This window comes from Taudactylus pleione, unplaced genomic scaffold, assembly GCF_031769625.1.
Source record: "Taudactylus pleione unplaced genomic scaffold, aTauple2 ptg000485l, whole genome shotgun sequence".
Taxonomy (NCBI): Eukaryota; Metazoa; Chordata; class Amphibia; order Anura; family Myobatrachidae; genus Taudactylus; species Taudactylus pleione.
In genome coordinates this window covers 803,831-828,475 of record NW_028284887.1, presented here as the reverse complement: position 1 = coordinate 828,475, position 24,645 = coordinate 803,831, and positions in this window count along the sequence as shown.

Sequence of the window (24,645 nt, the reverse complement as noted above, 5' to 3'; positions counted from 1 at the left end):
CTTGAGTAAAGTCACACATAGAATCAACTCATAATAACATTATATTTTTGCTATAATTTGCTTAGATGTGCCACAACACCACACACAAATCACCTGAATGGTTTGTTTGTCTAGGAATGAGCAGTCGGGATGCCTCCTGTCAAAATACCGACAGCGGCATCCCAATGGCCGGTATCCCGGCAGGGGTCGGGTAAGTATACTAACCCTCCCCCTTTCTCCCCCTTACCCTCCTTTCTTGTAGCCTAACCCACCCCACCCTGCACCCGCACCCTTACGCTCCCCGTTAGTGCCTAAACCAAAGTCTCTCCCCTTCATGCATAACCCTACCCTCCCAGTGGTGCCTAACCCTAACCTCCCCCCCAAAAACAACCTAACCCTAAAAACCCTCTATGCTGCCTAAACATAACACTCCCCCCCCCCTCACCCTGCAGCTAACAGCTAAGGCACCCCGGCTTACCACGTTCGGGATGGCGTCTGTCTAGATTCCGGCGTCGGGATTAAGATAATAGGCAGTGTTTCGACTCCTATCTTAAGTCCGGTGTTGGGCTTGCACCATTGTGATTTAGACCAGTGGCATCCCGTCCACCGGTCTGCTAACTACATCCCATTTGTCTATATATACTTGAAAAACAGGCCACACCCATTTGTGTCATAGCAATAGTATTTGTTAGATGATGTTTAAATGATGATTATAGGATGTTTACTTTAGTTGCTTTCCCATACTTCTGTGTAAACTGTCTCATTGCCCTCAAAAACTAATGCTTTGACTACTGTCATTTAATTTTGGTTTATGTCTTAATTTTGGAAGCTGGGCTCTCCTGTCCACACACTAGAAATTCATCAACACTACTAAACATTTCATGTGGACATTCCAATCTACGCATTCGAAACTGGATTCTTATATCTTTTTGTCCCCGCTGCAGCTATTCTTCTCCGGTGCACAATTCAAGCCTCCACATCCCTGTGCAGCCAGGTCTGATCACTGTGCCAGGATCCAGCTGCTGGCTCCCATCAAACCGGCTTCAGCTGCAGGTCTGGAGCCAGCTCCACACACAGTGCAGCAGAAGTTCTCCCTGGCCTCTTGCCTTGTAGGCTGGCTGCTGGATAGTATTTATCACTCTGGTAACTGTAGCAGCTTCTCCCTCTCCTCTCTCCCACGATGGTGCTGGCACAGTGCCATGTAGCCCCACCCCCTGCCTCGTCTTTAGTGCAGTATGCAAAAGGAAGTTCCTGCTCTACACTGCAGCTGTGATTAAAGTACGGGGGAGGGGTCCCTTGAAAGAGGGGCGCCCATGGGGACATGCCCCCCATTAATCCGGCTCTGTAGACTGGATGGCAGGTAGAGAATGCTGCTTGGCAACTCTGATTATGTGTCATTCACGATTACAGCAGGTGGGGAGCATCTTTCTCTACCTGCTTCTCAGCCCTCTTCCCTATACACGGAGTGAGTGGCCGCACACTCCATGTAGATGCCCCCCGACCCAACCCTTCCCTGCTCAAAGGCCCAGGGTAGCTGCCCAGTGTGCCCATACATTAAAATAGCCCTGCTATTCTACAACAATGTATCCATGACTCAGCACCTACCATTTCCATGGCAACATCTCGATTATTCTTCCTATCCACTATGGACTGGCTGGAGGTGTCCTTGGACCAAGAGACTTTAATCCCTGCTTTATTTCATTGCTAGGATAAATACATTCCAACATTACCCTCCTCAACTAAATTGGCAATACAGCGCTGTTATCAACTCACTTCCTGGTACTCATTAGCTTTTATATAATAAAAACCCTAATTCCTTTTTGCTTCTTCACCGATTTGTCTCTTTATATATCTTTTCCCCTATATTCCATCTAGACCATAGGTTCTCAAACTCGGTCCTCGGGACCCCAAACAGTGCATGTTTTCCATGTCCCCTCACAGAAACATAAGTGAAATAACTAGCTCCACCTGTGGACCTTTTTAAAATATGTCAGTGAGTAATGACTACACCTGTGCACCTGCTGGGTGAAATGGAAATGTGACCTGTGTGGGGTCCTGAGGACCGAGTTTGAGAACCACTGATCTAGACTCTCCTTTATCTCATCTCCCCCTTTGCCTTTTTTCTTTTTTCCTGTCTTCTCTCCTTTATGTATGGATATTTCCACGGCTGGATCGATGGCTCATGGTTTTGGGTAGGCACTGGTTGATATTGCTATTGTGGAAGGCTGTGCTGGGATCACGTGTTTGATCCCAGCATCAGCCGAGGTGCAGGGGCAGGCAGGAGGGATGTGTCCTCTGCGGGACACATCCGTTGCCGGCGCTGGGACAGTAATGTCCCTAGCGTCGGTGAAGATACCGCGGGCACCTGGTGAAGGGACCGCCTGGTCCCTTTCACCAGTGCCGGCGGTACTGTGGCGCCGGGAGAAGCTTGGCTCCGGGCGCAAGCTCAGCGGAGCTTGGCGCCCGGCAGCCAAGAGGCGGCGGGTAGCCGGCGCTGGGAGAGAGTACTTGCTCCCAGCGCCGGTCAGGCGTTGGGCGCGGCGGGCGTTTGGCTCTGGCCGCGAGCCAAATCTGGCTCGCGGGCCAGCAGCCAATCAGAGGCGGACGCGACGAGCCAATCGCGGCTCGCCGCGTCATAGCCCCGCCCACTCGCGCCGTCTTGTATTAGACGGCGCAGAGCGGGAAAAGTCAGTTCGACGGCGGAGAGGGAGGAGAGAAGACCTCCCGAAGAGTGGAAGATCGGCGCGGCAACAGGGGCGGCGGCCGCGGAAGAGGCCAGAAGACGCCGCTGTCAAGAGAGAAGACAGGCGGCGCCGGCTGGAGGAAGAGAAGAGGCGGCACCGCTGGCCAGGACGGGCCAGCGGCAGAAGAATGCGGCTGAGGACCGGAGAGGATTGCGGGGGTGGGAAGTGAAAGAGCGTCACGAAGCTCCCCCCCGCAGTCTCTTCCAACGTAGCAGGTAGGCCCTCCGTGAGGCCCACCATATACCCCCTCCCTAGACCGCCAGGATTGTCGGGCGTTAGGCCCGTGGAGCGTTGTCGGGCACTAGGCCCGTGGGTAATTAGGCGGGCACAAGGCCCGGGGCACTATAGTGGGCATTAGGCCCTATAAAGGGATTGGCCCGTAATAAGGTGTGAGTGGCCTGGGTATTAGGCTCAGGCCACTAAATGATCGAGTAGGCGGGCACTAGGCCCGTGGCCATAAACCAGGCGTAGGCCTGTACCCATACAGGAGGGCACTAGGCCCTATATTTGAGCCCCAATAAAAGTGGTCTGGACATTAGGCCCAGGCCACTACCAGAGCCCACCGGTAGGCAGGCCACTAGGCCTGAGCTGCAAAATAGAGCGGGACTCTGGGCAGTAGGCCCAAGTTCCTTGAGTACCCCACAGTAGGCAGGCATAAGCCCTGAGCCGCTGGTAAGACCCTGGGCGTTAGGTCCAGGGCCCTGAGCCCATTAGGTAGCCCCCGCATAGATGATTAGAGGTGTGAGCAGTGGTGGAAAGCTGTGCGGCTTCCACCCATGAGGTAGTGGTTTCCCCAGTCACCGAGAAGAGGAGCTGGCCAGCTCTGGATAGGTAGCAGACATTTAAAGGGACAGCACTGTGTTTTGCTCTTGTGTATTTAGTCTGTGTTTGGTGTTCCGTGCGGGGCAAATGTTTAGTTTTGTTATATCTGTCGCACTACACACACTGTAGGTTGAGGGTGATGCCGTTTTAGTATGTGTAGTTGCTTGACATAGGTTTAGGCCCTGCACGGCTGTGTTGTGTATCTCCTTACAGGGACCTGTAGGCGAGTGAGCGGACGAAGAGCAAGAGTGGACACGGTGAGAAATATCTGTGTGTACTGTCTCTCCCTGTTTGTTTGTCACTACCTATCTCCTTCCTTCTGGGCGGACAGTGAACCTTGCAACCCGGTGCAAGGACGGATCTTCACCTGGTGCGTGAGTACCGATAGGTGAAAATTCGGGATCTGAGGCCAAAAGTGCCAATGATGATCTTCACTTAAAACCTGAATTTATCCCCCGGTGTAGTAGTGCGCGTCGGTCGACGTGAGGAAGGACGGTACTCACCTCGTCTCCTTCCCCCTAGGTCATCGTGTCCGTGTTCTATTCGGAGGTTCCAGGACCGTCTGCTCAACACACGGCCTGAAGGTGAGAGGGTGCGACGCAAGGTAAGTAACAGACGTACACCTGCACGGCAGCAGGCATTGCACCGCACTCGCGCCCCTCACACTATATTTATATTTCTCTATTTTTTTTTAAACTTTTCTCCTTTACTATATCGAATATTTGTCTATGTTCCTTTTTCTTTTAGTTTGGTTATCTCTAATATTCTGATATATTGGTATATATATTCATATACAGATGATTATTTGATACTAAATTGTGGGCCTGATTCAGCAAGGATCGCTATTCTGCTAGAACGCACGCACCGCAGTTGCTAATATTAGCGGTGAAATGCAAATGTTTGCAATCGCATTGCGATCACAGCTTAGCATAAGGACGCCCACTTCCCCTTACACACAACCGTATGGGCAACATAGCAAAATAATTGGTAACATCGAGTAACAACAGACCCATATGCACAGTTAAGGCAGGTCAGACCTCACTCAGGAATTGCTAACTTCAGGTCACGCTATGAGGCCTCAGGCTGAGTATGGAATTGCAACGGCGTTGAACTGCACTGGCATGTCTGCGTTCGCTCGACCACCTACCTGTCACCACCCACAAACGGCATCTCCTGTCAATCACTGTGCTCTGGGTCTGCGTAGCCTCTACAAACGCATTTCCCATCGCAATTGCTAGTTCACTCATGCGCAATGGGAATTGATCAACTGATTGCGTGCGTCTTTGCAACTGCGATCCTTGCTGAATCAGGCGCTGTATCTTCTGTTTGGATCTAAAGATCAATATGTTACTATACCATCTGACAGAGTTACATAATTTTGTCCATGTTTTTACTAATGTCATTTATATATAAGATTTTATAAATGTTGTTGCTTATTTTATAAGGTGTTACTCTATATATTTTTTTTCTCTCTTAGGGCCGAATTCAGAGTCTGATTCAGAGACGGACGCCAATGCAATTTTTCCGCAGATCGAGCGATTGTTTGCCATTGCGCATACGTATGCACCACACTGCGTGTGCGCTGCGATCGCAGTGCGATTACGCACGCACAGAGCAATCCATCGCTAAGTGAGTGACAGAGGGGGGTGGTAATGGGGAGTGGTCACAAAAACGCAGGCGTGTCTGTCCGTTTAAACGCTGTTACACGGGCGTGCATAAATTAGCTACTGCGATTGCATACGCAGCTCTGCGTGTCTGAAGAGCACCCAAGGCTGCGGCAGGTCAGACCCACTAGAGTTTGGGGGTGGTTACAGGGGGTGGTTAGAAAAACGCAGATGCACTGTGGCTGTCCTTCAGGGCTTCAACACAGATGGAATAGGAGGAAGAATTTGGAGTGTGGTGCTCTCACGCCTGCAGCCCTCCTTCCTCTCTGCTTCGCAGGGATCCATCCAGCTGCCAGCACTAGTGACCATTGTAGCAGCACAGCAAATGCAAGTGCTAAGTGGTCAGATGTATGATGTCAGATGTTTTCAACGTTTGTGTTCCATATCCAGTGTTTGCCAGTCCGATGCTCCATATCCTGCGTCTGCCTGTCCTGTCTGTGTTCTATATCATTGGTGTCTGCCTGTATTCTATAGCCTGCATCTCCCTGTCCTGTCTGTGTTCTGTATCATGCTTCTCCCTGTCCTGTCTGTGTTCTGTATCCTGCATCTGCCTGTCCTGTCTGTGTTCCATATCTGGTGTCTGCCTGTCCTGTCTGTGTTCTATATCATTGGTGTCTGCCTGTATTCTATAGCCTGCATCTCCCTGTCCTGTCTGTGTTCTGTATCCTGCATCTGCCTGTCCTGTCTGTGTTCCATATTTGGTGTCTGCCTGTCCTGTCTGTCGGCCTGATTCAGAGGCGCTCGCTATTTGCGAGCGCTCACTCTGAATCAGGGCAGATTTTTTTTTTAAATCCGCCTCCAGGCCGCTCGCATAGCTGTGGATGACCACTCGTTTCGCAGCTCGCTCGTGCGCACTGGCCGACCATCGACCCGCTTGCGAGCGCTATGCTCTCGCGGGCGGGTCTGAATCAGGCTCTGTGTTCCATGCTGTGTCTGTACTAACTACATGGCTCATGCAGCTGGTACTTAGAGGTCTCTATTAGGGGACAATAAAATATGTTCTGCGTTCGATTGGCAGTTTTTCAGCAGGCCTCTAACATTGCATTCCCCTGGTGGGCACTTCATGTCCCAGAACGACACTGCTGGTGGGGGATGGGAGATAGGAGAACTAAGGCACAGGTATAGTGCTAGGAGGAGAAAACTAGGGCTCAGTCTAAGTGGGAGGGATGTAACCAGTAGGATGAACTGGGTGAGAGAGTAGGCAAAGGGTCCGAGGTATTGAGGGCCGAATTCAGAGATGATTGGTAACTCAGCCGTGGTTGCAGCCGCTCTCGAAATAGTGGTTGTTGTGGGAATATGCAAATGCTAATCTCAGCCTTCCCTTTGTGCTCCACTAAGCGATAGTGTACGAGCAGTAAGACGTCAACTCTCAGGCTGCATGCTCTGTGCATTTACGAAGGAGATTGTAAACACACCAACATCGACGGAACATTGGTTGCACCGTTGACATTTGTGGTAGCCTAGGGTCCACTCTAGTTACTCTCCTCTAATACAACTAAACCTGGCTTTTGAAGCACTGGATTTGCGATTGGGAACGCAGCAGTGTTTAAAAACGCCCCTGTGACACTGAATAACATGCCCATGGGACGGACCCATTTTGCAATTACTTTCTGTCACCTCCCAGTCTCCACCCTGATACGACCAGGGATCGCAAACCCCTTTTAAGTGTTAGCAATACCGTATACAATTGTGAACACCATCGCACACATTGGCTCGCACATGCGCAGTAATGGTTTTCTAGACATTTTGCACATGCGCAGCAGCAAAATATCACTCACCTGCATAACTATCAGCACTGCGTCCATCTCTGTCAGGTCCTGAGTATGTGTTATGAGGAGGACTAAATAATACTCGCATGAATTGCTTTTGATCTTCTTCCCTTTATATCCAACCCAAGTATATCCTGGGTAAACTTAACGCAGGATCTTTTACTTTTCAGCCAGGGCGTAAGTTCATACCAGGAGCCTGGAGGTGAGATAGTTGTTGTCCTCTAATGCTGCACTATACACCTCTGCTGAGCATCACTCTCCCTTCACTGCCTGTCCATGGAGCCAGGGTGTTCCCTAACAATACCCAACACCCCAGCCCCCATCTGTATCTGCAGTACAGTACTATATGCTGAATTTCTATCATTTATATAGCATGCATAAGTCTATGGACCTCATTCAGTCTCTCGCTAGGGCAAGCTCACTCTCTGGGAGCGATAATCGCACATCTGCGCATGCATATAATTCGCAGTGCACATGCACAAGTCATTCGTTGCGATCTGATTTTGCTAGCAGATAGTGCCGTTTGTGGGTGGTAACAGGGGAAGGTGCTTGTGAATGGGGGTGTGGATGTGCGAACACAGGCGTTTAATGGGTGTGCATAATTAGCAAAGTAGCATCATTGCACACGTGACTTGGTTGTTTTTTAGCCTGAACTGCTCGCAGTGCTTGGGGTAGGTTAGGTCAACCCCAAGCGCTGCGAGCAGCTCCGATAGCCCTCGATGTTCACGATTAATCAGACTCTACCTGGAGATGGTGTGCTGCGAGTGACAGGTGGGAGGTTTTATAGCCCGGCGTACGCTAAATGCCGTCGCTCACTAAGACATAGAGGGCATCCTTACAGCGCAAAGAGCGATCGCGTGATTTGCATACCCGGCCCCTTTTTGCAAGAGACCAATCGTATCTTGCAAGAGACTCTGAATGAGGGCCTATATCTAATCTAACTAACCTGATGGCACAGAGCTCGGGGTTCATGTTGTCCGAAAATGTCTGACTAAAATAATGGGCTATTTACGTTTTATTTTATCAAGCTAATTTGTTCATGCAATATTTTACCTTGTTTTATTTTTTTTCCTATCGAGGCCAATGTATGTGTTTTATTGTTTTCTTGTAGGAGCCAATGTATGCGTTTGTTTTTCCTGTGTGGGCCAATGTGTTTTATTGTTTTCTTGTGCAATGTTTTTCATCTGCGCATGCGTATGGGTTGCACCGCACATGCGTCCCAGTGGTGTTTGTATAGAGCCGCAGCACAGATTCAGACGCATGCACAAAGAAGTGTATTAGAAATGTGTTGGGCATCTCTGGGCGATTGCAGGGGTTTGGCTAATCAGAGGCAGATACACCATAGTATGGATGTGTTATAGTAGTGACACAGGCGTGTTGCTGAAAGTGGTTGTGTACAGAGAAGCTGACATAGGAGGCCATATTCAGATGGATGATCTGCACCTAGCATAGGGCCGGTGAAAGTTTCAATGGTGCGACCGATGGTGGCATCTAAAGACACACAAAGCAAGACTGCAGTGATTTTAGACACTGACAGCCAGCATCTCAGTGTTTGCACATTCAGATGCATGGCTGTACACCAGAGAAGGGCTTTGTAGCTGCATTTGCATAAAGTCATAGACACTAAAGATGGCTAGTGAGTGAGTGTCTCAACACACTGACTCGAATCATTCAAATGAGTGAGTGATTCAAGTCACTCAGTGTTTGGTGAGTCGAGACAACCACCTCCCCTAGCCTCTCTGTCAGTGGTAGCTAGTGAATGGCAGCTCTGCCCCCTACACTGCTGATCCGACCTGATCATACTTTTCCTCTGAGTCAGATCGGCAATGTAGGGGGCGGAGCTATCAGCGACTCTCTCTGAGTCATGCAGCTACTGCCAGGGTTCAGGGCAGTGCACGAAAGCTGGCCACACATCTAAAGATTATCTGTCCAACCAGCCAACTACTTGATTGGTTGGGATGAAAATCTGGTAACGTATGGGAGTAACTGATGATCAGCAATTTGCTCCTAAATGCCAGAAAACAGATGAAAATGGTCATCAGACAAGTTTGTTAAATGTTCGATCTAAACAATTTGTTCAAACAACAGTATTTGTCCATTTTCCAGCGTTTGGGAGCAAATTGCTGATTGTCATTTGCTTTAATTCCTTACCAGATTTTCATTCCAGCCAATCAACTAGTTGGACAGATAATCTTTAGATGTGTGGCCAGCTTAGTCAGTACAGAGGCTTGAGCTGGGCCGCGGGGGGCGGAGCTGTCAGCGACTCACTGAGAGTCAGTGAGAACCCTGAGCTGTAGTGCTGGGCTGCAGGGGACGGAGCTGTCCCCTGCTGGCTCCAGCGTTTGCTCTATCTAAAGAGCCGTGTCTCGAGACACTTCACTGAGTTGAGCCATGAGGCTCAACTCAGTGCTGTGAATCGATCTGCCCATCCCTAATAGACACAACTGCTGCAAAAGAGGCAAGGAGGGTCGTGACTGCCTCCACATCAGAATCAGGCCCTATGAGGATCAATCCCGCCCTCAACAGACCCTGCCTCCATTAGGGCTGCTTCCAGAAATTTCCTGGGCTGGTTTTCCATCCCAATCAGCCCCTGTACTACATATAGCTGGTCAGGGTTTTCTATTTGCTGCTCCCACAGTAACAGCAGAGGGAGAGGGTCCTGCATGTGATTAAAATGTAATAATCTGTAACTAATATAGGCTTTTGGCCTATATTTAAAATGCTATGGTCAGTTTGTTAGTTTATATTTAACAACTAAAGTGAACATGCATTTCAGTACAAAAATCACTTGGCTCAATTCTTTTATTGAGAGAAATTAATTTACGATTATTTACCTTTTATTTGTCTAATGTCTAATCAGCCAAGTGTTTAAAATATTTTTATAGAATATATACCAATATATGTTATAATTTAAGGGTTCCTAATATTATATGTTATTTAGGATAATATGTATATGAAATTCATGTTTTTTTCTTGTTGCTGCCTGCTACATTATCTATTTCCAGTGTCCATTCATCCGCTACAATAGGAACCGGTGTTCAACTTGCTGAGTAATTTCATTAATCAGCCTCACCTACATAGAGACTACCTTTTGATGCTGTCGGAGGCAGGACATCTTGCTGTGGAAACAAACTGCTTACAGACCTTGGTCCCGAGCAGCTCATCGTCCTACAAGCCACTGCAGCGGTAATGTTATTTATGCACTCTGGGAGTAATCTATCACCCCAGACCAAAGAGCCGGCAGGTCACACGGCGGAGGCTAGCCGCACACAGACCGTGGACCCGAGCGGCTGAATGGCTGATAGCTACAAGATGACAGAAGGGTATTTGGAGCCCAAGGTAAATTGAAAAATGGGCATGGTCTCAAGGGGCGTGGCAACTGGAAACTGAAGCATGAAAATGGGGCATGTCAACATGACACACAGCCCTTTCTCGTCACTCTGGGAACATTCCTTTCCATTCCATATGCACCTTAATGCAGTGCCCCTTATACAGTCCCCCCTATGCAGTGCCCCCAGTAGTGGTCCCTCGTATGCAGGCTCCCAGTAGTGCCCCTTATACAGTACCCCCAGTATGCAATGCCCCCAGTTGTGGTCCCTCTTATGCATGCCCCCAGTAGTGGTCCCCCTTATGCAGGCCTCCAGTAGTGATCCCCTATGCAGTGCCCCCAGTAGTGGGCCCCCCCTATGCAGTGCCCCTTATACAGTGCCCCCAGGAGTGGTCCCCCTTATGCAGGCCCCCAGTAGTGCCCTTATAGTGTGCCCCCAGTAGTGGTCACCCTTATGCAGGCCCCCAGTAGAGATCCCCCCTATGCAGTGCCCCCCAGTAGTGGTCCCCCGTAGTCAGGGCCGGTTCTATGATTACGCATGGTACGCAGATTACGCATGGTACGCAGACCATGCAGATTTATTAATTTACTTAGCCAGCAGCGGAGATGCTTACCGCGGTGCAGACTGTGTCACTGTGACACAGCTGCACCACGGTTCGAATGGGCAGCCGTCAGATGCCTTGTATGCGGCGACGTGGCGTCATGACGTCACGCCGCAAGATCGCAGGGATATCGCGCAAGTGCGGGAGCGCATAGGTGAAGGGCAATGTCTAAATCCCCTTCACCGAGAGAACCCTGACGTCATCAGCCAGTGTCCAGCGTCATTCCCTGCCATCCAAGTGGGCATAGAGGGGGAATATAACCATGTGGCGAGCGGACAACAAACTTGTGTAAGTGGGGACAAAGTACCTCTTTAGCTGGCTGTCATGGGCAGGAACTGCACTTCCGCTCTCACTCACATCACTTCCAGGTCCCTAGAGCGAAGGGGAAATACAGCCAACCATAGGTGAAGGCTGGGATGGGAGCCGCGGCCTGCGCTTGGAAAGGCCTGGGAGTCTGACAGAGTAGTTATATTGACGCCGCAGCGCCAGGACCCAGCTCTATGTAAGCAGTATTGTTTTGTGGGCTGGAGCAGCTGAACCACCCACCCGGGTCTCCAGATGAGGTGCTGGCCTGGCCCTGGAGCAGGGAATAAACCTGCATATGGTGTTGATTTATAGATATATATCTATCTATAACATATAACATATATATCTCCAAAAATAATTTGACCCCTAGGCTATCATAGCATAAAGATATATCTATCCATAGGGCTTAAACATGGTAATGGTGTGGTTTTATAGATATAGCTATAGGCTAGCTATATCTATAAAACCACACCATTAGCATGTTTAAGCCCTACATATAGATACAGCTATATGATAGGCTAGAGGCATATTCTTTTTGGTGAGGATATACAACATATATATATATCTATATTTGTAGATAGATTTAGCTGTAGTGAGGCCATCTGGGATTTAATAAACAAAAATGTTAGGTGTATTTTTATATATATATATATATATATATATATATATAGTGTGTGTGTAATAGATATATATATATATATATATATATATATCTCACACATTCATGCATAGGAGTGTATATGTCTTCACACTGGCGTATGGCAAAGTGGCAAGCTCAGCCGCCCTTACTGCACCTGCCAGCATCGCTTGGCTGCCATGACGAGTTTGTTTGGCTATGTTATTTGTGGCCATAGGAAAGGTTCTATCACTGCAATAAGCGTTGATGCATGTTCTTTGATATATATATATATATATATATATGTGTGTGTGTGTGTGTTTGCATGTATGTAATATATATATATATATATATATACATACATACATACACTGTAAATGTATGTGTGTGTATATGTATGCATTGCTTGTCTCTAATGACAGGGTGACTCTGGAAACGTTGGAAAGCTAATAAAGGACCATTTTAATTTTATTTGAATGCCTCCTGAGTTCTATGTATGTATGTGTGTATTTTATATATATACCAATATCCGGCACTCAGTCGGCTGCTGTAGCCAATATCTCCTTGCTTGGGTGCCTTCCCCGGTGGGATACACCCCTCTGATGCATATAAATCAAAAATTGAGGTGGCACTCCAAGACTTGTTATTTAATCAACGGTGCTTTATTGCTACGTTTCGGTTTCCGGCACCCCTTCGTCAGGAAGGGGCGCTGGACCCCGAAACGTAGCAATAAAGCACCGTTGTTGAATAAGTAACAATAAGTAACAAGTCTTGGAGTGCCACCTCAATTTTTGATTTATATATATATATATATATATATATATATATAGATGTAGCTGGCATCCCGGCGTGTGCGATGCCGATGGTCTTAATACCGGCGCCGAAATCCAGACAGGTCGGCATCCCAGAAGTAAGTATCAGGGTGCAGTGGTAGGGTAGTATTAGCTAGAGATTTTAGGATTAGGCACTAGGAGGAGGGTTAGGATTAGAGTGTGGGGGGAGGGGGAGGTTAGGTTTAGGCACTAGGGGAGGAGGTTAGGTTTAGGCATCAGGGAGGGGGTGTTAGGTTTAGGGTGAATGTAGTGCCAGACCCCACATTTATCCTCACCTCATTTACATGAAGTAAAATTTTCTAATTTTCTCAGCTTTACCTGTCTGTCACCCAAAATGGCTTTGGCTACATCTGGCCTTATTGTAAATCTTCATAAAATGAAAAAAATACATCTATTTGTATTCCATATAGAACTAGATTATTACAAACTATACAATTATTAATATCAGGTGTGCCTGGAGTACGGGACAAATATTTAAGCTAAATTTAAATCGCACAATTATCATGCAAGGGGCGCCAAAATCTATATTCGCTTACCAAAAAATTTAGGCTTGGGCCGGCCCTGCCCGTAGTACATCTTATACAGTGCCCCCAGTAATGATCCCCTCTATGCAGTCCCCCTTATATAGTGCCCCCAGTAGTAGTCCCCCCCAGTAGTGGTACCCTGATGCAGTTCCTCCAGTAGTACTCCCCCCCCCAGTAGTGCCCCACCCGATGCAGTGCCCCCAGTAGTAGCCCCCCCAGTAGTAGTCCCCCACTATGCAGCCGGCGGCGGCTGTGTGTTTGTTACTGTGTAGGGCAGACCGAACCCCATCCGGTCAGCACTACACATGGAGGCTGCAGATGGGTCCCCTCCTGTCTTAAACAGCCCCTGCCATTCCTGTTATCATGGGCTGTTTCCATCTAGAGCAGGGGTGGGCAATAAGCGGCCCTCCCGAGGGAAAAAACTGTGAGGTCGATTCAGACCTGGACGCTAAGCTGCGCTCTCTCGCTGCCAAAAGGGTCTGGGTATGCAAATTCCCCGATCGCACTGTGTAAGGACGCCCTCTATGTCTTTCTTAGCACACGTCATCTCCAGGAAGTGTGTGATTAATCAGAACCATCGAGAGCCATCGGAGCTGCACGCAGCGCTTGAGGTAGACCCTACCCCACTGCAAGCACTGCTATCACTGCAGGCTGAAATACAACCAAGTGATGTGTACAATAACACCTCCATGCTAATTATGCATACCCATAAAACGCCATTTTGATGCCCAGACACGCCTGCATTCACAAGCACCTTCCCCTGTTACCACCCACAAATGGCACTGTCACTCAAAGTAGCGCTCAGTCTTTGTGTTAAGAGCGCACGATTCCCGATCCCAATGACTGGTTCGCACACGCGCACTGCGATGCATATGCATGCGCAGACGGGCAACAATCGCCCATAGCATGCGTCCACGGCTTAGCGTCTGGGTCTGAATCAGGCCCTGTGTTGAGAAGCCTCATTTCCATTCTATCCAGTAGGGGGCCGTCGTGGCAAAATGTTATTTCTTGTTTTTCTTTTACAGCTGCTGTACTTTAATACATTGTAATATAATTTGTACTATGTAGTGTCTATTTTCATCTTTTTGAGTCATTATCCATAAACAGTATGAGCAACTCTGGAGAAAGAGTGATATACTGTACATCTCCCTAATTAGAGAAAGAAAAGATTAATTTAAGGTGCTTTAATGTATGGAACTTTAGTAAGTGTAATACCTGTAAGGGATATATTGTAACCCTGCACAGTTTATCCAGTGGTCTTGTTTAACCCTTCACATTCTGGTTTCCATCTCACTTAAAGATGTATAAATGCCAGTTTATACATACTACACGATGGGGCATATTTTCTGTATGATATTTGCAGGATATCCCTAAAAATCTGTAGGTTTCAGGTAATAACTGTAAATATTAAGGATCCCAGGGATTTAAGGAGGGGCCACAGCATCAGCATTGTAGGTCCTGGGCAAAGCAATGCACTGGGTCCTCCACCCACACATTCATGGGAATAAAAATGTGGACAGACAATAAAATGAATCCTTTAGATTTATTGGTACTTTCAACAAAATCAATGTTTATACATAAAAAAACATGATGTAAAGTGAACAATATAAACCTTAAAAAACACAAACATTTCAACATATAAATTAATGAGGTCACACTTTTATACACATGCAGTCACACATAGGTACATACAGTCACACACATATATACAGTCACACAGATACAATCATATAGTCATACACATGCACACAGTTACACACCTTCAATATACGCATACATACAGTATATGCAGTGACATATATATATATATATATACACACATTGTTATTCGCCTCGCAGATAAGGGCGGGGGAATTGTTATCCTTAATCATGTTGACTATGTGGAAGAAGTGATGCGCCAGCTATCTGATCATGAATGTTATAAATAATTGCCTCATAATCCTACTGAACGATATAAAAGAGATAGATTCCATCATACAGATGGGTGCCACTAATGGTTGGATCAAAGAGCACTGTCAAATTTTTGATCCAAGATTTTCCTAGGATACCTTTGTTGTATATCCTGCCCAAGATACACAAATCCTTGACACGGCCCCCTGGGCGACCAATCATTTCGTCTATTGGTTCAGTGGGACAGACTCTTTCCCAATTTGTAGATTACCATCTGCAGGCGGTAGTCCAGAATACTCCGTTTTTTCTGAGGGACACATCTGATTTTCTAAAAAAGTTAACTGCGTTTGGTCAACCACCTTTAGGATGTTTGCTGGTGACACTGGATGTCGCCAGCTTATACACTAATATTGAGCATGAGAAAGGTGTACAGGCTGTCCGTGATGTTATAGGCTCCACACTATGAAGGTCCTCCTATTGAATTTTTACTATTATTGATTGAGGTCATACTTCATAAAAATTACTTTTTATTTGATAATGCGTTTTATTTACAATTGAAAGGGACTGCGATGGGGTCAAATATGGCCCCATCGTATGCCAACCTTTACATGTACGCATTTGAAAGAGTACATATCATGGTCCATCCTATTTTTTCAAGATTTATTGCATTTTATGTTAGGTACATCGATGACCTGTTCATGGTGTGGACTGGAGGCAAGGATAGGCTAAGGGAGTTTGTGGAATACCTTAATCTGATTCCAGAGTCAATCAGATTCTCTAGCACATCTAGCTCGAGCTCCATAGATTTTTTGGATGTTACGATTTTGGTTACTGATGAAGGCTTTTCGACGATCATTTTTAAAAAACCCACTGATAAAAATACGATCCTGTCAGCATTCAGTTTTCACCCAAAGCCATTGAAGAACGGACTTCCCTTTTCGCAACTGGTTAGGGCAGTTCGCATCACCTCGGATCCGGATAAATTGCCGGGAACTTTAAAGAATATGGCAAATAATTTTATTGAAAGAGGCTATAAACCCAGTGAAGTACAGAAGGCTGTGGACAAATGCCTAAAATTAAAGAGAGATGAAATTTTGAATTCTGACCGGCAAGAGGAGAAAAAGGAGAGGATGGTGTTTTGCAGCACCTATCCATTCCTTCAGGATTTTTACGCAAATCTATCCTGAAACTCTGGCATATTATCTCTATGGATCCCAGTATAGGTAAATTTTGCCAGAATGTGCCATTATTCAGTTATAAAAGAAGTAAAAATTTAAAACAGCTCATTAGCTCCTCTGACATTAGCCCCAAGGCCACTTCTAATACCAATTGGCTTACATTACAGGAGGGCGCGCTTAAATGTTCTGGATGCGTCAACTGCATACATCTTATTACCGGTGGTACTTTTTTGCATCCGAAAACCTACAAAGAGTACAGACAGGGATTTCGTATGATGTGTGAAACAAAATACGTGGTGTATGCGATTGTTTGTCCCTGCCAGTTGCTTTATATTGGAAAAACTATACGCATGCTGAAGGAAAGGATTGCTATGCATAGATCATCGATTAAAAAAGCCTTCACCAAAATTGAATCTACCACTCCGCCAGTAGCCAGGATTTTGCCAATTGTGGACACAAACTTAAAGATTTTAAGTTCATGCCTATCGATCATGTCCCTCCATCAAACAGGGGAGGGGATCGACATAAACTATTATTAAAACTTGCTGCCTCTTGATAACGGGATTACCGAAACAGCTGTCGGGGTACAGCATTGCCTCTTGATATGCTCAGACGCACGGACATGACGCTGTGATACCCTGTCTGACGCTGTGTAATATATATTTTTTATTGAGCTGTTTAAGATATTTATACTGACTTCTTTATGGCACATTAAAACTTTCTCTTAACTTTGCATTAATATGGAGTGCTGGTCTATCTCTATGTCATATAGAACATGTATATATGGTAAATATTTGACCTGGCACCCTACTATTTTCCAAGTGGGTGCGGCTCTCTTAGTGTTCCATATTATATATATATATATATATATATAGCCACCAGGGCCGGCTCTAGGGTGTTCAACCAGTGCGGTCGCACAGGGGCGCCACCCGTAGAGGGGCGGCACCACTCCCTAGCATCCCCATTTCAGCGGGACAGTACTGCCCCGCTGTTTCACGTGCAGGCTGAAGTGGCGTGCGGGTGGTCAAATCGGGAGGTTGGGGACCCCCACCGCCGCGGCGGTGCCGGACCCCCAAAGTGTGAATGGAAGCCGCACACGCACGGCAACCATTCACTGACTGAGAGGGCTGGGGGAAGCCCAGCCAGTGACGGAGTGCTGGGCTTTACCCCCAGCCTTACGTTATTTGGAGGCGTGCCATGTAGGCATGCCTCAAAATAACGTCACACAGGGGGCATGGCCTATGGTAATTAGGCCATGCCCCCCAAATTCAGTCGTGCAAAAATAAAAAAAAAACCTTTTTACACGTTGTCGTCATTATGGGGTATTGTGTGTAGAATTTTGAGGACAAAAATTAATTTATTCCATTTTGGAATAACGCTGTAACATAAAAAAAATGTGGAAAAAGTGAAGCGCTGTGAATACGTTCCGGATGCACTGTGTGTGTGTGTGTCACTTCACTTCCGGGTGTTGCAGGGCTCTGTACCATGGTGCCCAGACGGCATGCGTTCCACGGAAGCCATTGGATTGTGCTCCAACCACAGGAGGACCTATACGGAGGGGAAAGAAAAGTACACACACATATACTAAAAACATGCAAACACTATTAACAAAACTACAACACAGCAGAAATCAAACTGCTAGACAAGAGATATTGCACCATGAATATTTGTAGAAGTGAAAAATATGCAAACAGAACTAAACAATATTACAGTCCTAGCCAGGCAATATTACAAAATATCACATATCCACAGGATGCTGATTTACGTTAAGCTATTCCAATTTAACTTTTCATTAAATCCCATTGGAGCAATGATCCTTAGACTCATGATCCACCTGGATTCCTTGATAAGTAACGATTTAGCCCGATCACCACGTCTCAGGGAGACTGGCACATGATCGACAGTAAAATAGCATAGAGACACTAGACTATGTCCAGCCTCCTTAAAATGTTTGGCGACTGGTTGATCTATTTGACCATCATTGCAGCACACGAATCATCATCAATGGAAAATTGAGAAGACAGAGCCTGAAGAGGAGCAGATTACAAATATATATATATATATATAGCAGATACAAAGAACCAGCACATCCAGTAAATTAATGCAAAAAAAATCTCTATTCAGATAGCAGCAAAGAGCGGCAGCATGATTGATAACAGTCACTGATAGAGTCCAAGCAGGGTGAAGTATAATTAAATGGTATACTTAATAGAAACCAGGGTGGTCACCAAACTGTCAGTATGCATCTCACCGGACCCTAGAGCAGCAAGCCTAATCTCGACAGCTGTTTCGGCGCTGCATGCGCCTTTATCAAGAGCAGAGAAGACTACAGCACAAGGAGCCATGTATATAGCCACACACATTAATGAACTCACCCACAGGTGCGCGCATCCACCCCCCTGTACACAACGGTTCCAGGAAGTGGCTAGGCGCACACGTGGGCAACAGCGTGTAGCCGAACCACGTGACAAACTCGATCACATGATCGGGGATGACGTGACGGTAACCTAGACAACACAGAAGCGGTAACCACGGAGCCGCATAGTCATAATAAAGCCAAAGAATAGGCAAGGCAATATAGCCAATAATGCGTGCTAGGGGAAATATAGTGACCCCAAACAGGTCATATCAATCCGCTAAATTCTGTGGCTACAATGGCTCAAGTGCATTACAATCATATCAGAATGCCAGTAATAAAAACAATATGACACACCAACGATACATGACAATAGACAACACATATCAATATTACAATACCCAAAAAAACAAAAAAATAACAAAAGACATGTACAAAAAGACATATGGTGGAGAGCACAGGATATATAGAAAGACAGGAGCTTAATTAGAAAAGTCAAAGAAAACAGCTCAAATATTGACCCTCATTAAGCCCATTGGGTACAACAGTGTTCAATCGGTCAATCCAAAAGCTTTCCCTCTGTAATAGGAGCTTATTCCTGTCACCACCTCGTCTTAGGGGAAGAATGCAATCAATCGGCATACATTTGAAATCCTTGATGAGGTGTTTAGCTGTGACAAAATGTCTCGCAACTGGTGGCGTATTAGTATCGACCAAATGCAGGGCTTTCTTAATTGAGGAACGGTGGAGGGCAATTCTCTCCCTGAGCGTACGGATAGTCTTACCCACATAGAGCAAGTTGCAAGGGCATTTAATTAGATAGACCACAAACCGACTATTACAGTCCAAGTGATGACGAATTTCATAACTGATGTTACTTTTAGGATCCAAAAAGTGAGTGCCTAGAATTAAGCTCCTGTCTTTCTATATATCCTGTGCTCTCCACCATATGTCTTTTTGTACATGTCTTTTGTTATTTTTTTGTTTTTTTGGGTATTGTTATATTGATATGTGTTGTCTATTGTCATGTATCGTTGGTGTGTCATATTGTGTTTATTACTGGCATTCTGATATGATTGTAATGCACTTGAGCCATTGTAGCCACTGAATTTAGCGGATTGATATGACCTGTTTGGGGTCACTATATTTCCCCTAGCACGCATTATTGGCTATATTGCCTTGCCTATTCTTTGGCTTTATTATGACTATGCGGCTCCGTGGTTACCGCTTCTGTGTTGTCTAGGTTACCGTCACGTCATCCCCGATCATGTGATCGAGTTTGTCACGTGGTTCGGCTACACGCTGTTGCCCACGTGTGCGCCTAGCCACTTCCTGGAACCGTTGTGTACAAGGGGGTGGACGCGCGCACCTGTGGGTGAGTTCATTAATGTGTGTGGCTATATACATGGCTCCTTGTGCTGTAGTCTTCTCTGCTCTTGATAAAGGCGCATGCAGCGCCGAAACAGCTGTCGAGATTAGGCTTGCTGCTCTAGGGTCCGGTGAGATGCATACTGACAGTTTGGTGACCACCCTGGTTTCTATTAAGTATACCATTTAATTATACTTCACCCTGCTTGGACTCTATCAGTGACTGTTATCAATCATGCTGCCGCTCTTTGCTGCTATCTGAATACAGATTTTCTTTGCATTAATTTACTGGATGTGCTGGTTCTTTGTATCTGCTATCTACCATTACCATATGTACCGTGCACTCCCTCAATGACTCTTTTAATGAGTGCTACTGGGATTTGAACTTCTATATATATATATATATATATATATATATATATATATATATATACATACAGTGAATCAAACAACATTTAGGATAACAGAACAGAAAACTTCAGCGTGCATAACTATTCACCCCCCTAAAGTCAGTACTTTGTCGAGCCACCTTTTGCGGCAATTACAGCTGCAAGTAGCTTTGGATAAGTCTCTATGAGCTTGCCACATCTTGCCCCTGGGATTTTTGCCCATTCCTCAAGGCATAACTGCTCCAGCTCCTTCATGTTGGATGGTTTCCACTTGTGAACAGCAATCTTCAAGTCTGACCACTGATTCTCAATTGGATTGAGATCTGGGCTTTGACTGGGCCATTCCAACACATTTAAATGCTTCCCCTTAAACCACTCGAGTGTTGCTTTAGCAGTATGCTTCGGGTCATAGTCCTGCTGGAAGGTGAACCTCCGTCCGAGTTTCAAATCACAGGCAGACTGAAACAGGTTTTGCTCAAAAATATCCCTGCATTTAGCACCAACCATCTTTCCCTCAAATCGAAACAGTTTCCCAGTCCCTGCTGCTGAAAAACATCCCCACAGCATGATGCTACCACCACCATGTTTCACTGTGGGGATGGTTTTCTTGGGGTGATGGGATGTGTTGGGTTTGCGCCAGACATAGCGTTTTCCTTGGTGGACGAAAAGTAAAATTTTAGTCTCATCTGACCAGAGCACCTTCCTCCATACATTTGGGGAGTCGCCCACATGCCTTTTGGCAAACTGAAATCGTGTCTTCTTATTTTTATCACTAAAGGTGCATACACACACACAATGATTTTTTGAACGATTATCGATAACTATTGTTTATCATTAAATCGTTGAAAAAATCGTTCACTTTCTGAGTTAAAATGATGAACGTTTATCGTTCATGCGCGTTCACGTTTGTAGTTTAGTCAGGCTGACCAACTCAACGATTTTCAGTAAGGGAATATGCAAAAATTGTTTGTAGTTCAAAAAAATCGTTCATTACAGTTAGTAAATGAACGAGTTTAGTAAACGATTTTCGTTCATTTTTCCCTTGAAAAAATGAACGAAAATAGTTTACTAAAATTGTTCATTTACTAAATCGTTGTGTGTATATGCAGCTTTAGTAGTCATTTTTTTCTGGCCACTCTTCCATAAAGCCCAGCTCTATGGAGTGTACAGCTTATTGTGGTCACATGCACAGATACACCAGTCTCTGCTGTGGAACTCTGCAGATCCTTCATTGATACCTTTGGTCTCTGTGCTGCCTCTCTGATTAATGCCCTCCTTGCCCGGTCTGTGAGTTTTGGTTGGTAGCCCTCTCTTGGCAGGTTTGTTGTGGTACCATGTTCTTTCCATTTGATGATGGAGTTGATGGTGCTCCGGGGGATCATCAAAGATTTGGATATTTTATTTATAACCCAACCCAGAATTATACTTCTCAACAACTTTGTCCCCTGACTTGTTTGGAGAGCTCCTTGGTCTTCATGGTGTGATGCCTCTTGCTTAGTGGTGTTGCAGCCTCTGGGGCCTTTCAGAAAAGGTGTGTTTGTACTGACAGATTATGTGACACTTAGATTTCACACAGGTGGACTTCATTGCACTAATTATGTGACTTCTGAAGGTAATTGGTTGCACCAAAACTTTTGAGGGGTTTCATAGCAAAGGGGGTGATTACATATGCACATGCCAATTTTCAGAATTTTATTTATAAAGATTCTTTTTTAAATATAAATTTCTCATTTCATTTCATCAAATTAGACTATTTTGTGCAGATCCATCACATAAAATTCAGATTAAAAAATAAATAAATGACAGGTTGTAATGTAACAAAAAAGGGAAAAAGCCAAGGGGGGTGAATACTTTTGCAAGGTACTGATAGATAGATATATCCATCTATCTATATATCTATTATATGGCCCCCTACCACCTCCAAGAACCCACAGTCCTTGTGGGTCTGTCTCTGGCTTGCAGCAGGGCACAAGAGAGCTGCTCACTAAAATGGTGCCACTTTGTGTGAGCAGAATTCGCCAGAAGGAACTAACTAGGGACGGGCCATAGCGTCCTTAATGAGAGACCATGTGCGCAAACGCTAAGCCCTGTCCCCAACATGGACACTCATATACAGAAAAAAACAGCCATGTAATAATCGCTATTGGCCCACTGAAATGCCCGGTATAAAAGGTTTTCACGGGATGCAGAGTCCCCCACTAGTCAGCGTTCCCCAGTGCCCGGTTAAAAAAGAGCTGGGCAGGGGCATGAGGAGCAGGGAAAAGACCTCCAAACCATCACTGTGACAACCGCGGCAGCCCACGCTGTCACTCTGCCCAGCTTAATGTTTACCACCACTCCTACTAATCAGGTGGATGAAAGAGCACTCTGGCGCTACTAGAAAGGCAGCATAAAATGACCGCACTGCACGTCACCAAATCCTGCTACAACAAACATATACAGCAATATTGAGGTAATGAATTATTGCGCCAATCCTGTTCCAAACATATGGATCCAGCGATTCCTTCCAATATATAGAATCTCACTTCCCAGAAAAACGATAGTCCTCAATAAGGAAGGTATGTAATAAAAAATAAAAAAAACAATGTATTAGGGATGATACTGGATCCTTAGATGCACCTCGTGTAGAAACTGAAAAAGCGCCAATCCCACAATAAATGAAGAGGGGTATTTTGTGTGTGATTACATATGGTCATCTGTGGTAGTCATCAGAACACACCTCAATCCCAATAGACAGCACCACGAGATGTGAAGTAAAATGCCTGAATGTTCACATTCCAGCTTACATAAGGTAAGTAGGTGATATTCACATCAAGGTTTCTTTCACAATAGAATGAATATTAACTGCACAAATAAAATAGCTTACATGCACATGGCTGATGCAGGCACATTCATAGGGATAAGAATAAACATTTATCATAGGTGGAGAATATCCAAACTAAAACACAATTTATTAAATCATACACCAAATGGGTACTAATTCCCGTACCAGATAGATGTAAACAGGATCTTGAACAAAGGAGCCAACAGTGTAGATTAAACCCGGGTGTTGTAAGGCTGGAAGTACTTTAGACCCAAACTGGTGGTGGAAAATATACTATCCTCTGGTCACTCCTAGGAGAAGTAACCATGGGATAGTATATTTTCTACCACTAGATCGGAAGAAGAGGAGGTTGTTGTATTGTATGTAGGCAGGTAAGCTAGTTGACTTGAAAAGAGTTGATGGGGGCTGTTTGACTGGGAGGATATGAGGGCTGTCTTTCGATCCCTTTCCCGCAGCGTCTGGCCGGCGGAGGAAGCTGACACAGTGTGCATGTGCAGTCTCAGCTTCCACAGGTCTTTCACAAAAGTGGATGACTTCTAAATGCTTGGGATATAACTTGCAGGGACAGCAGTTACTGCAAATGCTGTCCCTGCGAGTTCCCCTTGGTACCTAGCTGAGATATTTTCATAAAAAAATGTAAATATCCGTCACGATATGAAACCTTGATAATCGCGGCAGTTCCACGATTATTGATACATAGGCCCCTTAGTGTGTTACAATATACCTTTGCATGCATTTTTCTTCCCTTCCACCACTAACTGAAGAGAATGGTTTTCTGGCACAAATTGGATGTGGGGATATATTAGAGAGAAATCAGGACTGAAATAAGTCAGAGTCTGGTCTAGTACAAGTAAAGGCTTTCCTTTATCTTATAGAGCACTGCTAATTGTATTCAAAACGGCCATCATACATGCAGCTAGCTAAAAATATATACAGATCATTACTTTGGTCTCCTTCTCAAAAGGTCATAAAATCAATAATGATTGGTATCCATAGCAATGGACTATCCTACCAAGTAAAGTAACCGATAGAAGCCAATGAAGATAATTAATCAAGGTAGATGTCTCATTGACAGCAATCACTCAGTTTTTACATATTAACTACTTTCAGTTTGGGATTTCTGTGACTAGGACATAAAATGTCAGAAAACTCTCTAACACATGCCCTCTACATGAAAGGCGCTCTTAATCCATCAGTAATTGCTGCCATGTTGTAGTACAGGAAAAGAAAAGTGACACACAATTTCTGTCTCTGCAACAAATTTGTTCTACTGAAATGCTTTCTTTGTTTTGTTATCACATTACACCACTAGATGGCAGCAAATGCATACAATGAAACCACTAATTTGACTTGATGGGACCACAGCAAAAACTGAAGTACACAATGTTCATTGTTGCTTGAACTAATTATTCTTCTTTAACAGATAATCTGTATAATCCATTAAGGTAATTGT